Below are 20648 nucleotides of genomic sequence, written 5' to 3'. Positions count from 1 at the left end.
ACTCCTTTGGAGTTGTGTCTCTTCAGAGTTTTGGGGGTCTGCCAACACAGGGCGCAAGGCAGGAAACAAGAACACCACAGGGCACACACACAATTTAGGATCGCCAATGCACCTAACCTGCATATCTTTGGACAGTGGGAGAAAACCGGAGCACCCGGAGGAAACCCACGCAGACACAGGGAGAACATGCAAACTCCATGCAGGGAGGACCCGGGAAGCGAACCCAGGTCTCCTAACTGCGAGGCAGCAGCGCTACCCACTGCGCCACCGTTCCACCCAATCTATCTTTTTTACCCCCACAATTGTAAATGCCAACATAACAATAGGCTTCACAGCCAAAATTCTAAATTATGGATAAAGCTATCTTATGTAATAATGTACTACCTTAATTTAAGGCTATAAAATGTTAACAAAAGTTCAGAAGCAACGTTTCTATGACCAAACTGGACTTTGTGAGCTGGAATGTTAAAGTTCTCAATCATGAATTAAAGGGGAAGAAAGTATTCTCTCTCCTAACAGGTCTAAATGCCAAGATGGTATTTTTGCAGAAGACTCAATTATTAAGCAAGGATCAATTTTGGTTGCAAATAGATTAGACTTGCCAAATATTCCACTCCAGCTATACAAAGAAAACTAGAGGCGTGGGAATCTTAATACATAGAACAATTTCATTTGTAGTATCAGACTGTGGGAGGAAACCGGACCACCTGGGGGAAACCTACACAGACACGGGGAGAACATGCAAACTCCACGCAGGGAAGACCTAGGAAGCGAACCCAGGTCTCCTTTCTGAGGCAGCAGCACTACATACTGCGCCACTGTGCTGCCTGACCCGATTTCAAAGTTTGCTAAATAAAAACAGCAACAACTTATGTGATTCAATGTCCCTTGCTCATTTTCTTTTTGAAGAACATGTTATGGGTCAAATTTTTATGGAGTATTACTGTCAGCCCACACGCATCTACGTTACATTAGGTGGTGTTTGGGTCTGGTGGACCTGGGAGCAACACAGGTGTCCAAATACAGCAAACCCTAATCCCATCAGACCAGTCATTTCCATCACCATCAAATATGAACACCTGCATCAATACCTCCATACCCATCCAACCTCCTACAATGCCTTTTCTCTTTCGCACACAATACCTAATAACCATTAGACCAATCATTCTAGTTTCTTTTTTGAAATGGGAGAAGCCCATGTGGAAGGAGTGTCCACTTTGGAAGATTTCTGTCAGTTCGGAGTCTGACGGTGAGAGGATTGATTCTCAGACTGGAGGAGAAATATGGATGCCAAACTGAATGATGAAAATCGAATGGTATTCTTGTCCAAGGATGGAGCCACCCTGCCTTGCTGCCAATGTGCTAAAGATGCAACTGGGGAACAATGCGGATGGCGGTCACTCATGTGCGAGACATCAGGTGTTCTTTTGAACTTTTTATTCCAGATACCATCCACAGCTTTGTACAGGAGGCATGTTTTTGGAGAGGGGTAGAACGAAACTGACCAAATTTAAAGTACATGCCAACTTTTGGCTTTTTTTACATTTGCCAGTGTTTTCAGATCTCACGGAAAATCCACTGAAGTCCTGTGGAATGCAGAACTTTTCCATGCAACAATTTCTCTGAAATATTTTTACAGTATTTCCAGGGTAGTCCTCTGTGATAACTGCGGCACCAGACCATCTCGATGACAGAGACACAAGCCAGCTGCAGTCACATCCTCTGAGTGACATCCCTTGTAATTGAATTGCACTTTTATTACTAAATGTGATCTAGCAGAGATAGATAAGAACGATTAAACATTTTTACTGTCAATGCTATTTGTCAGTGAGGTAAAGGCAACATCTGTTCAGAACCTTAAAATGAAACCCAACTAGCTGTGCTACCCATTTGAGATAGGTTGAAATCTAATGAATCAACAAAGACCTCAGCGTTAGTGTGTGTAGTGGACTATGCAATGCATATGTGTCTGTTATGTGCCATTTGGCATGGGATTCATAACAGCAGTGTTAATGTTTATGATGCGCCATCTGTTGGAAAAAAAATGCAATTCAGTGTATTACTTAAAATGTATGTGATGTGGAATGACCAAGACATAGCAGCCGGACAGGCACTGATCTTTATTAAGGTGAATAATGTTTTTTTTTTTGTTTTTTAACTCGCCTTATACAATTTCGTGTATTAAGAATTTGTTATTTTTCACATACCCCTTGGGGTCAGAGTGCAGGGTCAGCCATCGCACAGTGCCCCAGGAGCAATTGCAGATTGAAGGCCTTACTCAAGGACTCAATGGAGTAGGGTCCCTTTTGACAGTAACGGGATTTGAACCGGCAACCTTCCAGGTACCAGAGCAGATCCTTAGCTTCAGAGCCAGTACTCTGCCTGTTTGGGATCGAGCAAACCCATGAACACCACCTGAGCAAAAAAAATACAAACTCCACACAAAAGTGACGCCATTGGGATGTGGGAGGAAAAGTAGACTGCCCAGAGAAAACAAAAAAACATAACTGAAACCAAAGACGCTGAATCCTGCTGACCACGGCACCGTCTGCAATTAAGACATTCCATTGAAAATGCTACAAATAGCAATATTTTATAAAAGTTACAGAATTATAGATAGATAATTCTGCCTTCTCATTTACGTCAGACAGCAGAAACTGTCCTTTAGTATCATTTAGTTAAACGAAGGGAGGAAGTACTCAGTTTCTATTTAAGGTACCAGACAAAGGACTGTGAGCGTCATGAAGGAAGCGCGCTGTTTTTACAAGACTTCAGACTCCCATTGATGGAAAAAAAACACTTTGATGGCCAATTCCCTCGTTAGCACAGGGAGGACGGGCGAGGGTGACACAATCAGCACGGACTCTCACAGTTGAATAAAACAGACAGAATGCTGAAAGGTTCACCTCCTGTTTTCTTTTTTGTAATCCTTGTGTGTTTCAGGAGGGTTTGATCTTTCCATATTTCTTGAACTTCTGCAAAAGATAACTTTCCCTTTGGGAAAAACAAGATGCCTACTACGTGCATAGAGCAGATTCACAAAGTGTTCGGACTTCTTCACTCTTTCCATACTTTGTTATGTTGCAGCCTTGTGCTTAAATCATTCAGATTCATTTTTTTCCTGCATTGGGCAGCACTCAATGCCCCAGAATGGCAAAGCAGAAAAAGAATTTTAGAAATTTTTGCAAATTTAAAAAAATTAAAAACACTAAATCTTCCTGAAAGTTATTTTTTTGCCATCAAAAGGGGATTTTTAATTTATCTTCCTAACAATCTAACTAGCACTTCTTTTAGAAAGTTTTCTTGGTCTTCCAGACCTCAACTTGACCTCCACTGTTCCTGTTAATTGCCATGTCTTAATAACATTACAAAATGAGGAAACAACGACCTGAAAACATTTTGCTATCTCCTTGTTGCCTCCTCTTGCAATTCTTTTATTTTTCAGAGTGCAAGGCAGCTGCTTAGAAGATCCCATGGCTGCTGATTGTTGAGAGGAGGAGTGAGAAGTCAGAGAATTCATTCAGCTTTGACATTTGCACCCCCAGGGTTTCCTAACGATGATTGTGAACAAGCCAAAGCCCTAAAGAGCTAATGAAGGCATGAGACCTTAGGAAAGGTTATGAGACCTCAAATATCTTGGGGTACCCAACCCTTTAAATGGTGCTCCTTTCCTTTTTTCACTGTTTTTGTTACAAAAACAATATACTAATTTTGCATAAAATGCTGAAAAGAAATGTGTCATCTTTCACTTTATGCCTTTTGGCGTTTAGTTCATCTCTTGCTCACTTAATTCTTCACAGTAATAGACTTTTTAAATAAAGGAGCCCAAATATTTGCATGCTGCTGTATGTCCACAATACATCACATTGCAGCGCTCTTACTTAGCCCAACTCAACTATCTGAGAGACTGGAGGCCTCTGCCAAGCCTCGCTTTATAATAATCAACTCTCTGTAGCCACACAGAATTGTCAGAGGGCTCAGCAAGCAATGCATTGCCTGTGTCTCAGGGACGTGCATCAGAGGAGGCATCATGAAAAGTTAAAAAACTAATAATGATAACATAAAATAAATATGTCCGCTGGGCTGTGCTATAAATTTGTTTTCTGTATGGTTCCAGTAATTTTGATCATTTTTATAGTCAAAATTACTGAATTTGTGCATTTCTTGTTCAAATACTGGAGAGAAACGCGAGGTGCGGCAGCAACAAGCCTCACCTCGGACTGCGCTCTCCCTCACACACGGGGTTGATGCATGCAATTGGCGCGTGCCTGTTGCCATCTCTCTGTATGTCACCAATATAAGGTTTGCAGACATGTTTATTATACATCCTGACTTTCTAATATCTTTAATGATTGTGTGTGACATATTTAGTCTTGCTGATCGGACATAAAACCTCAGTGAAAAGGCACAACGTGAGGCAGACAGTACCGTGCCACACCGAAGGGGCTGCATGTGAGCCCAACAGCTTCTCGTTGTTGTTGTTCTACACAGAGGCGCCAATAAGTTAGTTATAAGATATCAGAAAGTCAAGTGCACTGCAGCGGTCAGTTTATTTTTATTGTTTTGTTCCAACTGACTGAAGAAAAAGAAGATTATGACAACACTAAAGGAAAATAAGGAGGGACTTTTAGAAGAAAGTGATGGAGATTTTCGTGGAGAAGGATAGGCGCATGGTCTTCATTGACAAATAAAGGTAAGACCATAAACGGTTTTCAATTTTATAAAAAATGGGATCAGACTAAGAAAAAACAAATCTAATATTTAAAAACTAAATTTTGACCTTAAATAAAATATTCTTTTGCTTTTCTTGTTATCCTTTTGTTGAAGAGTCTGTATTAAAATTGATTAAAGCATCAAAATTAAAAGTTTTTAAAAACAACTAAATATTTCAATTAAGGTCAAATTGAAATCCATCTTTCTCATACACCTCTCTATACTTTCATTTGTATTGAATGAGTATGAATTATGGAATTGCAATGGCAAATTTAGAACACATGGAGGTTGAGGAGCAAATGCGCTCTCTCCGCTCTCTCTTGCCGCTATGAATGTAACATTCTTTCTTAGCCAATATGTACCTTACCTATGTGTGTGTGTAAAGAATGCTGATGAGATATGAAACATAACCAGTAATCAATGCATGTTGCCAATTGAATAGTGAACAAGCTACTCTTTTGGGTTCATATGTTTGTAAATCTGATTCTGAAGGAGTCCGTGCCTCACCAGCCATGAACCTCACTGCACATCACTGCTGTGTCTGTGTGTCCATTCAGCTCCTGCAGAGGGCTTTAGCATGTTCTAGTGGCATATTTTTTATTTTCTTTATAAAAGCAACCACATAGTATCAGAATGAGATGAACATTTCAACAGAGTTTCGCAGGATTTGCCTGTTTTAAGCCTCCAGAATGCCATTGCACTTTTTCCAGTGTGACGTCCGTGTGTTGTACCTTCATGGTGCACAGCTCAGGCGTGGATCCAACAAGCATGGTCCAATCTTGTAATCTTATTACATTTCTGAAAGGGAACAAACAACTATATTACTTTAAAACAGAACTGATTCTCAAGACCTTTAGTTGCAACAAATGATATTTATTTTTTTTTATTAAAAATATGCTGTAAAAATTTCCTGTTGCAAAAAAAAAAAAAAAATTAGACAAATGTCAAAACAACTTTGTTTGAAGCATTTTACGGTGTTTCCTGCTAGTCCTGATCTGCCATCACTTTACATTTACGTCAAACAAAAAAAAAAAAAAAGGTTTTGCTGTCAACTGCCTCATGGCTTCAATTTTAGGAAAGAAGCACACAACGCCTGTACAACACATTGATTTCCTCGGAAGTTTTCACATTGTTATACAAAATTGAAAGGCAGTGGATTTCATTTGGCTTTCTTGCCGCTAATCAACAGAAACCGAAAACATGAAAACACAACTTTGCAAAGTAGTCTAAATTAATTACAAATATAAAACACAAAATAACTGATTTCATAAATATTCACCACCTTTAATATGACACACCTAACTCATGACTGGTGCAACCAACTGGTTTTAAAAGTCACACTAGTAGTCACCAGACTGAGGTTCCAATTGACTGCACTATAATTGCTCCTTAATTTGGAAGGCTCAACGTGTGGTGAGTCAGTATGGTCGCCTAACCTTCACAATCGAAGACAAAAGAACACTCCGAGCAACTCTGTGCCAAGGTGATTGAAAAGCACAAGCCAGGGGAAGGAGAAATATAGCCTGCTCAAATAAATTAAAGAAACCCTTTCTAATCAGAGTATAGCATCAAGTCAATGACACTTGTGGGCTATTGATCTGGTCAGTTAAGTAGCAGAGGGGGTTATTAATCAGTTTCAGCTGCTTTGGTATTAATGAAATTATCAACAGGTGCACTAGAGGGGAAACAATGAGATGACCCCAAAAACAGGAATGGTTTAACAGGTGGAGGCCACTGACATTTTTCCCTACTCATCTGTTGTTTCACTCATTTTGCATTTGGCTACTTTGGTCAGGGTCGCTACTGGTAGCTACAGAGTTGGCACAGGTAGTCCAACTTCTCCAGGATGGCACAATAATATGTGCCATTGCCAGAAGGTTTGTTGTGTCTCTCAGCACAGTCTCAAGGGCATGGAGGAGATTCCAGGAGAGAGGCAGTTACTCTAGGAGAGCTGGACAGGACCATAGAAGGTTATTAACCCATCGGCAGGACCCACCGGTATCTGCTCCTTTGGGCAAGGAGGAACAGATGGGAACTGCCAGAGCCCTGCAAAATTACCTGCAGCAGGCCGGGCACTGGTGTGAATGTCTGTGACCAAACTATCAGAAACAGACTTCTTGAGGGTGGCCTGATGGCCCAATGTCCTCTAGTGGGCCATGTGCTCACTGCCCAGCACCGTGGAACTCGATTGGCATATGCCATAGAATACCAGAATTGGCAGGTCTACCACTGGCGCCCTGTGCTTTTCCCAGATGAGAGCAGGTTCACACTGAGCACATGTGACAGACGTGAAAGGGTCTGGAGAAACCATGGAGAATGTTATTCTGCCTGTAACATCATTCAGCATGACCGGTTTTGGTGGTGGGTCAGTGATGGTCTGGGGCGGCATATCCATGGAGGGACGCACAGACCTCTACAGGCTAGACAACGGCACCTTGACTGCCATTAGGTATCGGAATGAAATCCGATTTGTTGGAATTGTCAGACCCTATGCTGGTGCAGTTGGTTCCTCCTGGTGCACGACAATGCCCAGCCTGATGTGGCAAGAGTATGCAAGAAGTTCCTGGAGGATGAAGGAATTGATACCATTGACAGGCCCCCACACTCGCCTGACCTAAATCCAACAGAACACCTCTGGGACATTACGGTCGAGTCCATCCATCGCCGCCTGGTTGCACCCTCAGACTGTCCAGACTTCATAAGGAAGTAAAATAAATGAAGTAAAATTCAAGGAAATTCTGCACCTTGAAAGAACATGTTTTCTAGCAAGATAACAACACCAAGCCATAAGCTAAGGCTACAAATGAACGGCTTAAAAACAACAACATGAATATCCAGGAATGGCAAAGTCAGAATCCAGACCTCAATCCATTGGAGAAATTGTAGCTGGACTTGACAAAAGCTGGTCACTTGCAATCAACATGCAACCTGACAGAGCCTGAGCAGGTTAAAAAGAAGAACGGGGAACAACTGCAGTGCCCAGATGTGCAACACTGAAAGAAAGAGACCTGAGCACACAGACTCACGGCTGTCGTGGCTGACAAAGGCACATCTACTAAATGCTGACTTGAAAGGGATGAAGACTTATGGGATCAGTTATTTAGTATTTTATATATGCAATTAATTTATATCACTTTGCAGGGATTTGTTTTCACTTTGATATTAAAGAGAATTTTTCTGTTGATTAGTGTCAAAAAAGGCAAAAAAAATCCACTGTGAGTAAATGCATTGTAACAATAAAATGTGGAAATGTCCAAGGGAGTGAAGACCTTTTCTATCTGCGGCATTTCCATGAATTTCTTTATCTGAGTCATTTTCTTGAGAAAAAAAAAATATTAAATTGCCTGCTATACGACTTAGCAACAGATGACAATCCCTCATCCGTTTATAGTATCCTGTACATAAGAAAACTTCATAACAAGTTTAATTCTGCCATGTGAGCTCTGATTTTGTTTTTTCTCTTTACAAGTTTAGACCATTGAGCACAGATGTGCAGAGTATTGGGAAAGCTGCCTGACCCCGAGATTATTTAGCAACCAACATATGCAGGTGTGATGAACTGTGACTCCGAGTTAGAGGTCTGCACTCCTGCAGGACTCCCGCAGGACCCATCGCAATTGCTTGTGATATGGCATTTGGTTTTCAGTATTGCAGGTGGTCGACACCTGTGTGCAGGGGGGACCAAGAATCTGGGAAATTAAAATTAAATTTAAAACAAAAGATACATTCATTCAAAATGATATATATACAGTATACTAGCCATCCCCCAGCGGCTCCGCCAGCATGGTAGTGAAACAGTACAGAGAGGAGGGCCCTACCCGGCTCCCCACACCTGATGTCACGCTTACCCCTCCCCTCTGCCTTGGATTAGCATAAATATATCACTCCTGCAAGTAAACTATGATTCTAAGCGTGATGGGAAAAGCAGCAAAATTATCTGGAATGTACAAGCCAATTCTAGAAAAAAACCCGATCTAAATCCGTTAACTGGTTCTCTTATTCGTTAGCTGAGTGGATGTAAGATACGCCCCAAGGCTGGCATGTGAGTGAGGAGGGGCCTGCCCCCCTCCCCTTAGCCTGCTGCATCTCTCTCGGATTCGCACAAATAAATCGGTACCGCAAGTGAACTATGATAGTTAGCATGATGGGAGAAGTCACAATATCAACCGGAATGTTCATGCAAATTATAGAAAAAAAAAACGATCTAAATCCGTTAAGTTGTTCTCTCGTGAAAAGCAGACAGACATTGGATATATATATATATATATATATATATATAGATATATAGATATATATATATATATATATATATATATATATAGTAACAAACTCGACACAGAGTCATAGAAAGGTTTGGGGCAGCCACCCGTGTAATTGGTTTCCTGGCTGCAAAAGTCATTTTTTTAAGTGAATACTGAACTGATGTGCGCACAACCGAGTCCAAGACAGAACTGAGGGAATAGGGAAAAGGTGCAGGTTTTTAAAGGAGAAGACAGGAAGTGAGATCATAGGGATCGGGTTCATGGTCCTCAGCCATTGGATTGAGCCCGGGCGTGACATCACAGGGGCCGGAGCCAGCAAAGTCTTCTTCCATAGGCTAGGTCCTGGAAGTGACGTCAAGAGAGCCAGGTGGGATCTCCCATGAATGGTATACAGGAAAGGGAGAAAAAGAGTCAGAGCACTCTGCCACATCCTGGCATGCCTCGGAACTGCCCTTACTCAAGCCCTTTAGCTGCCTCCCATGCACACGTGTGACAAGATACAGTAATCCCTCCTCGATCGCGGGGGTTGCGTTCCAGAACCCCCCGCGATAGACGAAAATCCGCGAAGTAGAAACCATATGTTTGTGTAGTTATTTTTATATATTTTAAGCCCTTATAAACTCTCCCACACTGTTAACATTATTAGAGCCCTCTAGACATGAAATAACACCCTTTAGTCAAAAGTTTAAACTGTCCTCCATGACAAGACAGAGATGACAGTTCTTTCTCACAATTAAAAGAATGCAAATAGATCTTCTTCTCTTCAGGAGCAGAGAATTTCAGAGGGAGAGAGAGAGAGAGATCGCTCGCAAAGAAAAGCAAACAATCAAAAAATCAATACTTGTGCTTTTAAGTTTTTTTAGAGGAGCGTTAGTATCTTCTAAGCAAACAGCCTCTGTGCAAACAGCCCCTCTGCTCACATCTTCTCCGTCAGGCGCAGAGAACGTCAGAGAGCGAGATTAAAGCAACAATCAAAAAATCAATACGTGTGCTTTTGTGCTTTTAAATATGCCGAGCACCGCAATAAAGCGGCATTTTTTTAGAGGAGCGTCAGTATCTTTTAAGCAGTTTTTTAGAGGAGCGTCAGTATCTTTTAAGCAAACAGCCTCTGTGCAAACAGCCCCTCCATCAGGCGCAGAGAATGTCAGAGAGGGTGAGAGAGAGGCAGAGACAAGCAAACAATCAAGCTCCACGTGGGATGCATATCTTATAGCATTGAGGAGTTTTAGTTAATATGTAATACATGCTCTGATTGGGTAGCTTCTAAGCCATCCGCCAATAGCGTCCCTTGTATGAAAACAACAGGGCAAACAAACTGAGGAAGCGTGTAGCATAAATTAAAAGACCCACTGTCTGCAGAAATCATGAACCAGCGAAAAATCTGTGATATATATTTAGATGTGCTTACATTTAAAATCCGCGATAGAGTGAAACCGCGAAAGTCGAAGCGCGATATAGCGAGGGATTACTGTATATATATTAGATACAATAACGGGCGCTTGAACAGTAGTGCATAAAAATTAGTAGGAACAGTCTATATTAAATGGCAAGGACCTTGACCTCATTCTGTTTCTTGTCTTAATTTTTTTTTTGTCAAAAATATTTTTTCAAGAAGCCTAAAGTTAAATAATAATAAAAATAAAATATAAACGTACATGACAATACAGTAGGTATAATTAATATTGCCTTAGTGTAAAACTTTGTAACAATCTGTAAGACACAATATCTGAAGAAGATATTTAGGTAAAATTTTCCATTTTTTTACCTCATGAAATTTTTCTGTACAATTTCATTATAGACAACATTTCTTGTAAAAATTCTGTCTGAGTTTGGCAACAGTTTGCCTTGTTCAGGAAGCTCTACAACCTTGACAACAACATCTGGAAAACTTCTAACTCTTAATAATGCAACATTAAACTGACCATGGCTGAATACCGGTTCTGGCAAGTAAATGCTAACCTTTTCTAAGGTTTGCTCTTCTGAGTCTTTCTCTTTTAGCGTTTTTCTGACAGTGATTTTCTTTTTCTTCAATCGATCTATTTGCTCGTATTTTTCTTTGTCTTTCAGCCTTTCTTTTGTTGATTTTTACTTGTTGAGCTGACCGTTCTTGCAGGGGATGTTGCTTATATAGGATTTGATTGTCCGTGTCTTTTGTCCTACTTGACGTGTCCTTTTTTTGGGTGGCATGTTGTTAGTAGATACGTCCGTAATATTTTCTCCTACAGTAATACTGGCTTGTATGTGGCTGTAATATGCATCCTTTAATATGTCTTTAATTTTGTCTCGCAATAATACTGGTTTGTATTTCCATAAAATGCCTGTAATTTTCTCTGACAGTAATACTGGCTTTGATGTCCGTAATATGACTTTAATTTTCTGTCACCAGTGGGCAATCAGCAGAGTGTCCCCAGCAACTGATGTAATGTGTGGCGTGCTGCTTATAATCGTGCCTGTGGCGTCACCCCAGCAAGTACTGTGCAGTTCCCCAGCAAGTATTTTAATCTGTGGGGCGTGCAACTGATTATTTTGTGTGGCGTCTCCCCAACAACGGATTTTATGTGCGCTGCCACGACTACCCAATCAGCACTCTCCCCAGCAATGGTGTCCTTTATATCTTATCATGCGCGGCCGTTCACTGTGTGCCCAGCTTCCAGTGTGTGTGCTTTATTTGCTCATCGTGCGTTGCGGCGGCGGCTAGGCCATTCACTGCGCGCCCAGCTTCCACGCCCAGTGTGTGCGTCCACGTGCTGAGCGCATGGGCGGGGCACGGTACAATGTGCGGCGCGGCCGGCGCATGCGCCCTTCAACAGAAGACACAAGCACACACACAGACACTTGGACGCACACAGGGGTTTAATTAAAGAGGATGATATTGTAATCCCTCCTTGATCGCGGAGGTTGCGTTCTAGTACCCCCTGCGATAGGTGAAAATCCGCGAATAGAAACCATATGTTTGCATGGTTATTTTTATACATTTTAAGCCCTTAGAAACTCTCCCACACTGTTTATAAATATTCTCAGCACAGTTATACAGTAAACCCTCGCTCTAGACAGATAAATGAATTTCCACAAAGTAGTAGACTATTCTTTATTCATAAATCTAATATTTTCGCAGTTAGAGCATACAAAACCTGTTTACGACCTTCTAAATAAGTTTTTTAACATTATTAGAGCCCTCTAGACATGAAATAACACCCTTTAGTCAAAAGTTTAAACTGTGCTCCATGACAAGACAGAGATGACAGTTCTTTCTCACAATTAAAAGAAGGCAAACATATCTTCCTCTTCAAAGGAGTGCCGTCTGGAGCAGAGAATGTCAGAGAGAGAGAGAAATGTAAACAATCAAAAATCAATAGGGCTGTTGGACTTTTAAGTATACGAAGCACCAACGATACGGCTGACGCAATGAAGGGATCAATGTGAAGGTAGTCTTTCAGCATTTTTTACAGGAGTGTCCATATCTTCTAAGCAAACAGCCACTGTGCAAACAGCCCCTCTGCTCACACCCCCTCCGTCAGGAGCAGAGAATGTCAGAGAGAGTGAGAGAGAGATCGAGAAAACAAAACAATCAAAAATCAATACGGGCTGTTAGAGCTTTGAAGTGTGCGAAGCAGCACGCGGGAAGCATATCGTATATCATTGAGGAGTTTTATTTAATACATAATACGTGCTCTGATTGGGTAGCTTCTCAGCCATCTGCCAATAGCATCCCTTGTATGAAATCAACTGGGCAAACAAACGGAGGAACCATGTACCATAAATTAAAAGACCCATTGTCGGTAGAAATCCACGAACCAGCAAAAAATCTTTGATATATATTTAGATATGCTTACATTTAAAATCCGCAATGGAGTGAAGCCGCGAAAGTCGAAGCGCGATATTGCGAGGGATCACTATATATATACCTGTATATATATATATATATATATATATATCTACTAGCTTTCTAAGCTGATGCTGTAAAAAGTCTGGGGTCCTAGAAACTATTTAAATTGTCAGAAAAAAACTGAAATGTAGAGATGCCAGGTGATTGAAAAGAACTACTCAGGGCATCTCTCTCCTAGGAGGATTCATTTTGCCGACGTGCTCACCTTGCTTGTGCGTTAGCGGCGGAAGGAAAAGTAAAAGGGATACCGTTTTGCTGATGCTACCGGCTAAGCGACTTTGTTTTTCTTGTGAGGTTTCATTTTGCCTATGTGGCGGCCCCACTTGTGTTATTAGCGGCTAAGCAAGTTTTCTTAGACTTTTATATATATATATACTAGCAGAATACCAGCCTGGCGAGAAGTAGTGTGTTAAAGAAGGTCGAAAAAGAAAAGGAAAAATTTTAAAAATAACGTAACATGATTGTTAATGTAATTGTTTTGTCACTGTTATGAGTGTCGCTGTGATATATATATATATATATATAGCAAAATACCCGTGCTTCGCAGCGATGTCATGTGTTAAAGAAGTTATGAAAAAGAAAAGGAAACATTTTAAATATAATGTAACATGATTGTCAAAGTAATTGTTTTGTGTATTTGGTGGCAGCGTCACAAAGTTATTTTCGTCTAGCTGCATCAGAAAATTTACCACAACGTCTGACACGCCTCCTTTTTACTGTTTTCTCACAGCTTGGATTGCTGCTGTCATATATATATATACACACACACACACACACACAACACATATATATATGGAAGGAGGAAGGAGGATTACACTGAGTATGGCTTTACCAAAACAATTATTGATGGCGAATCGATTATTCATAAAGCTTGAATTGGTGATCTGTTTTTCTGTGTTAACCTCATATTTTTTCATACTTCTTCTCAAACCAAGGGGGTGCGAGGGTAAAATGCGCTGATCAATGTAATCGGTGTACCAGGAAATCATGCAGTGACAAAAGTTCCCCTTTGCTTGTAATGCAAAGTGTGATTTAATGCATTATTTTTTAACGCGTTATGGAGCACATGCATCGAAGCTTCTCAGCTGTGCATGTGCTAAGAAAAGGAAAGATTTTAAAAATAACGTAACACGATTGTCAATGTAACCTTTTGTAAGTAGTGCCTGGAGGATTCAGTGTGGAGAAACTCTAGAGAGAGCGTGTGTATTAACTTGTGGATTTTTCTGTGAGTATTTGGTGGCAGTCTGACGAAGTTGCTTCGGAAGACGGCGTTAGCCGCGGAGCTCAGCTGAGATTGAAATGCGATGAATGGGCGGGGAGATGATGACGTGACTCCCCCATCCGCCTTAACTGTCAATCCCCCACAAACACAGTCTCTCGGAATTTGCATAAGCACATCCCTTCACCTACAATTTTAACTTAGTTACAAAGTGATCAAAACTCTCGTTTATATCCTGCGTCCTCTCATTAAACTTGTATCCCGCATTACCTGTGAGCATGTGAACGCCAGCGTAGCCTGTCTATGAACTTAATTTAAAGTTTAGGTTTACACCTTGCTTTCTTTCCGAGGTAGCAGCACTCATGAATATGGTAGTATATGTCACTCGCTCGCTTCTTATTGTTTCGCTGCCTTCTCAATTATATAATGCATGTTTTCTTAAGCGCTTTTTGGAGGTCTTCCTGGTTTTCTACGCACTGCGTTGCCAGTCAGTTCACGTGATTACGTGGGAGGCGTGATGATGTCACACGAAACTCCGCCCCCCACGTCATTGCAGCTCAACTCCATTACAGTTAATGGAGAAAATACCTTCCAGTTATGACCATTAGGCATAGAATTTCGAAATGAAACCTGCCCAACTTTTGTAAGTAAGCTGTAAGGAATGAGCCTGCCAAATTTCAGCCTTCTACCTACACGGGAAGTTGGAGAATTAGTGATGAGTCAGTGAGTGAGTGAGTGAGTGAGTGAGTGAGTGAGTGAGTGAGGGCTTTGCCTTTTATTAGTATAGATAGATATATATATATATATATATATATATACACATACACACACACGCACAGTATATTAATTTGCCTAAGAAGTTAGGACGCATACATATACTGTCAGTTTTCTCAAGTTGGCAGAGCATGGAGACATTCTTATGGGAAACAGCATTAAAAAAGAGAGTACAAGACTGCAAGACTCACTAAAGGGAAGTCTGACATTTGGCACTCATTTTCAATTATTATCGATGCCGATGGCAATGATCTGCCATTTGTTTGTTATGATAAATGTACGAAAGTGCTAGGTTGCAATGGACTGGCAGCAGTGATGGAGAAAATGTAAAGTCAGGTTAGTCAGGTATTTCAAACATACTGGACAACAAGGCAAGCTTACAAGGTCATTCAAACAGTCCATGGAGACAAGATGGAACTCTCATTTCGATCTGCTGGATTCGGTGACGACTGGCCGCATCAACAAAAAAGTACAGTCGTGGTCTCGTGTCTAAAACCATTCAAAGATGCAGGAGCTGATTCAGAATCAGATAAATATGTCAGTAGACTCAAGGAGCACTGAAAGGCGGTGACAACCGAACCTGTACTCAGTGAGGTCGCATCCATTTGTGCAAGACGTGAAAGAACTACTGCCAACTAACTCTTTGAAACTGGGGAGTGTTTGTTAATGGTAATGTGCAGACTTGAAAGGCTTATGTTTTAAGCCAAACTAATATATATATGTGAGGCTTGTATTGTACGTAGACAGCACCTACCTGGGCAGCATGGTGGTGCAGTGGTAGCACTGCTGCCTCGCAGTAAGGAGACCTGGGTTCGTTTCCCGGGTACCCCCTGCGTGGAGTTTGCATGTTCTCCCCGTGTCTGTGTGGGTTTCTTTCCACAATCCAAAGACATGCAGGTTAGCTGCATTGGCGATCCTAAATTGTCCCTAGTGTGTGCTTGGTGTGTGGGTGTGGGTGTGTGTGCCTGCGGTGGGCTGGCACCCTGCCCAGAGATTTTTTCCTGCCTTGCGCCTTATGTTGGCTGGGACTGGCTCCCGTGACCCTGTGTTAGGATATGGCAGGTTGGATACTGACTTAGAGCACCTACCTTCCCGGTCAGAATGTCAGATTTTTGTGGAATGAAAAGCAGTTATTGACACAGAACGTAATTTATTTCTATATGAGATAATAAATGATTACCTACTTACAAAGCTGTAACAAGACATGCTGCCTACACTACTGTTTGCTGTTCCTTTCTGTAGAAAACACTTGCAGACTTGTGATCAGAAGTAATCAGCTAAGTCCTATTGTGAGATCAGTATTAAATATGGATGAAGCAGAATCATCTTAAAAAAAAAAACAAAAGTTTAAAAGAAAACTGAGCCAAAGAAGGAAAAGGAATCTTCAGTCACCTCTTTGTACAAAATCATAGTAAACAGGCTTATCAAGCACACACGGCTTTTTTCTTTAATGGAAGCAATGGGTTTCTGCAGGGTAGGAGTGGGACAAATGAGGACTGGGCAGGCATGGGATGGAGCACTGCGGGAGCGGACGGGTGTGAGTTTAAAACAAAATAGGCCAGAAGAAGTAACCTGTGATGGGTCATACAAATCCACTAATCAACACTCAGCTCTGTAGATTGCATATACAGGTTGTGCAAACAAGTCTCAATTATCAAATTGTGATCAATTACGTTACTTGATCCATGTCAAGTGTAACACATATTATGGGACTGTAAACTTGGCCTTTACGTTTTTAGTGTGACTTACAAGTAAAGATAAGTGAACCCCACTGAACTCACTTCACCTCGAGTTTGGTGAAATCACCGATATGTTCAGCGAACCTGGAAACATGCATTGAATTTCATAGAAAAGGAGAAACTGAACTAATTTTAAGTGGACTATAATGGTGCAATTGTCTTTTAAGCACCTGACAACTATGCTGGGCCGATTATTGTGGCCAAATATTTACTTAAGCTGTGAGGCAGCAGTGCTAATTACTGCAACACTTTGCCTCCCTGAGATAAAGTGAATTAAATATCAGCACATTAAAAAATCTTGCAGACAGAGGCAAGCAGGGAACACAAAATTACTAACGCTTGTCCCTGACAGATTTGATAGGAAGTTACTCACCTTTTTAGAACTGAAAATTACAGTTTGTTGTTGTTGCTTTTCTCTTGCCTGATGCGCTCATTCACTGCCACTGCTACCAAATAAGCACAACACTAGAGCATGTGGAGTCTTCCCTTCTTCCTATCTGAATCAACTGTGCAGCACTCTGGATAAAACTATTAAAAGGTTAGACTAGCGTATTACACACTGGTCACATACAAGTCGTTACAAAACGACACTGCCTTTTAAGACACAAATGCACCAACACAGTTCCAGTTTCCTTCTGTACACAAGTTTTCAGTTTCAATGTACTTGCACTAATTTTTAGCATACCAGTAAAATGGTTCTTATTAAATCCATACTGGAAGACGAATTTCACTTGATTGATTGGTCATGGAACAGCGTTACATACCCGGATGGCTGTCCCATCTGACAGTTTTGTGATATCACTCTGGCTTTGCAAAGCATCATGGGGTGCTGGGAAAAAACAAAAATACATGGTGAATTTCTAGGAAAATATTCAGTGAACAAAGTCACTGTCAAACACAGCATATTTATTGTCAAAAGCGACATTACTTGCAGGGTAAGGAAACAATACAATAACACTCTTTAATTTTTTAACATTTTGTAGGATACAACTTGCTAAGGAGCCCATAGTGATTTGGAGCAGCCATGTGGCTTAAAACAGCGTTTCTCAACCTTTACGTATTTGCGACCCGAGTTGTCATAACAGTTTTAATCACGCCCCCCTAACATTTTTTTGAAAGGCGCCCAGTAATACCAATCTGTTCTTTTTTAATTAAGGATATATCATAGATTCATAATTTATTAAACCTACTTAACTTTTATCGACCTTTATCTAACTCTATATTTATTTTTCTAGTATCAGAATGTAGTTTAAGTTAATTTGTTTTGGTTTCAATAGATCTATTTTTCATATTTTTGAATCTTGTTTTCTTTTTTTTCATATCTTCACGCCCCCCTTTTTGTTACTTCGAGCCCCCCTGCCCCCACAGGTTGAGAACCACTGGCTTAAAGTGTAGCGTCCGAGCTGCTACACCATCTTACCTACTATTAGCACAGATGAAGCCTTCATTCACTCATCATTCTCCTCAAAGGATTGATGATTTTTGAATACTGGGAAGGAAAAATGATTTTAAAAATATACTGTAAGCCAGACAAAACAATGAAAGCAGCTGTGTGTAAAGGGACATGTACATCAAAGAAGTAAAAAACGGCAAGCACAAGCTTGCCGAATTAAATACCCAGGACAGCCTGAATGTAAACACAGCCCTACCGTACGATGGAGCCCTGATAATCTAACATTTTCTCAAGCTCTGCTCACCAACTATCCAAGTCACACAAAAGAAAAAAGCCGAGCGCCGCCACTTCTGGCACTGAAAAGATTTAAAGGTCAACTTGTCAGTGGTGGGACTAGCAGAGATAAATAAAAGCTGGGCAGACACTTTGAGATCTGCTCGGCAGATGGAGAATGAAAGACTCAAGGTCAGATGTGAGGACTCAAAGTAGGCCTCCAAGAAAAACCAAACAAGCCAGAAGACGTCCAGCAGGAGGACGGTCTCTTATTTGATTTGTTGAGGATTTGCCGGGCAGTATTAAGACTATTTACAAGTTACTTATTTCTTTTATTCAGACTTCTGTCAAAATAGCATTTACAAACTGAAATATCACAACTGTTTTTCCAGATAATGTGCACATATATAAAAAAACATAAAATTGTGTGTTCATTTATTTTAATAACATACTAAAAATAGCTAAAGTAAATTGCGTACTCTTTATTTTTATACTCTCACACATACCATCTAGCGGCCCCTTGGTGATCTGCCTACAATGCTGACCCACCCAGCTATCAATCACGGCCAGCTTAACACACACAGCAAAACAGGGATATGCTGCCCCCTCCTGGTTGATTGAATGAACTTCACCCTCTGACACCATTGCCAAATTAAAAAAGCCTTATCCATTTTAGGACCTATTTCATTTTTATTGTACATTTTGATGCAATCATTTTTATTACAGCATGTTAATGACACAACTCTTATTTTTTAAATTCTTTTGACTGTCATTAGAAACCTTGCACTGTAAAGGTTGACCTGCTATAAAAGTTTTCTGCTGGGTCCTTTAGATCAGTGGTTCCTGGGGACCCCCTGTGGCTGCAGGTTTTTGTTCCAACCAGATTCACAATAATCGATAACAACTCATCTCTTTTAATTTGCTGCTCTTGTTTTTTCCTCTTCTCTTAATCTTTATTTAGAAAAGCACAGCAGTATGATTTTTACATTATACAACATTTAGAAATACAGTCGATTCCGGTTAATTGGACCACCGGTTAATCGGACCAGCCGCTTATTCGGACCGAATCCTAAAGAACCAAAACAGATCATATTACATAAGCCTAATATTGTTCGCTTATTTGGACCAAAATTCTGTTTAATCGGACCAGAGAACGTGACAGAGAATAAGAAAAAGAAGCCACAATTCGGCAGATGTAAAGCGGGTCAGTGACATCGGGAGGATCCCTGGGCTCCCCAGGAGAATTTATGCTTTTATCAAAGGTCACGAAGTCGGAAAATTTGTACAAAGTGCAAGACAGTGGGGGTGAACATGCCTGCCGTTTCTTTCCTAAAACAGACCGTCCAGTAGCCGGCAACATGAAGTCGAGCGTAAACAAGTGCAGTGCATAAACAGAATGCGTGAGATCACACTAGACAAGTTCTTCAAACGTTGACTGGAATTTGGTAATGTAACCTTTTTTATTGTGCTTCGCATGCTGAGTGTCGTGTACATCGTTTCAAAGAATTTGTAGATTTCTTTTTCAATAAACAAAGCTGTAAGCAACCGTACATGTACGTAGTTCTTGTTTGTACGTTCGCCATACGCGTGTGCAGCACAATAAGTCATAATGACATTTTAATATGTTACTTATAGCACGTCCCGTCTTGGTTGCACATGTATAGGGCATGTTCGTATAATCAGACCAGCCGGTTATTAGGGCCAAAATGATCGCGTCCCAATGTGGTCCCATTAACAGGAATTGACTGTACTTCTATTTTTTGCTATAGCTTTAAATGCTTAACTCTTTTTTTATTGTTTTCCTATTATTTTTATTTTATTCTGCGTGGTCTGCTCTCTTCATTGTGTCCTAATAGTGAAAATTAGAAACAAGCAAAGCAGGCACTCGGGTTGACAACACTAAATGATGAAAGGATGCAACTGCTTCAGCATCAAACCTGCTAATTCAAGGGTGGGCAGCATCGGTCCTGGTGGGCCACATAGATTCTTAATGCGAAGTGAATTATTGCTGATGAAACACTAATTGTTCAAGTGAGGCTTCATTTTAGTTGGTCACTTGTTAAGGTTCCCCATCCTTAATTGCTTATTTCCGTCTTAAACATCTGCATTCACTGTTTTTAATGGCTCCTCATTAACATCCATCCATCATCCAACCCACTATATCCTAACTACAGTACAGGGTTCATGGGGGTGATTGCTGGAGCCAATCCCAGCCAACACAGGGCGCAAGGCAGGAAACAAACCCAGGGCAGGGCGCCAGCCCACCACAGTCCTCATTATCAATAAGATGCAAATGACAAAGGAGCCCACAGTTCTCTGTCTGTCTTGTTTCCATTTACACTTTTGGGGATTCATCATGCACTATTTGGTTTAATAAAATTGTAAGAGC

The 20648-nt window shown here is 40.8% G+C and overlaps 1 long non-coding RNA gene across 2 annotated transcripts; it reads right to left on the bottom strand.

Moving 5' to 3' along the window:
* Positions 1-5263: 5263 nt before the first annotated feature.
* On the bottom strand, positions 5264-18248 carry LOC120536218. Of its 2 annotated transcripts, none has more exons than XR_005635064.1 (4): positions 18014-18248; positions 17358-17422; positions 16967-17121; positions 5264-5511 (listed from the first exon to the last, which is right to left on the bottom strand). It is a non-coding gene; the product is annotated as an uncharacterized LOC120536218 (long non-coding RNA). The 2 variants fall into 2 exon arrangements; XR_005635065.1 differs by having other exon boundaries at positions 16967-17111.
* Positions 18249-20648: the final 2400 nt, after the last annotated feature.

This window comes from Polypterus senegalus, chromosome 10, assembly GCF_016835505.1.
Source record: "Polypterus senegalus isolate Bchr_013 chromosome 10, ASM1683550v1, whole genome shotgun sequence".
Lineage (NCBI taxonomy): Eukaryota > Metazoa > Chordata > Cladistia > Polypteriformes > Polypteridae > Polypterus > Polypterus senegalus.
This window is presented reverse-complemented; position numbering and strand designations above follow the sequence as displayed.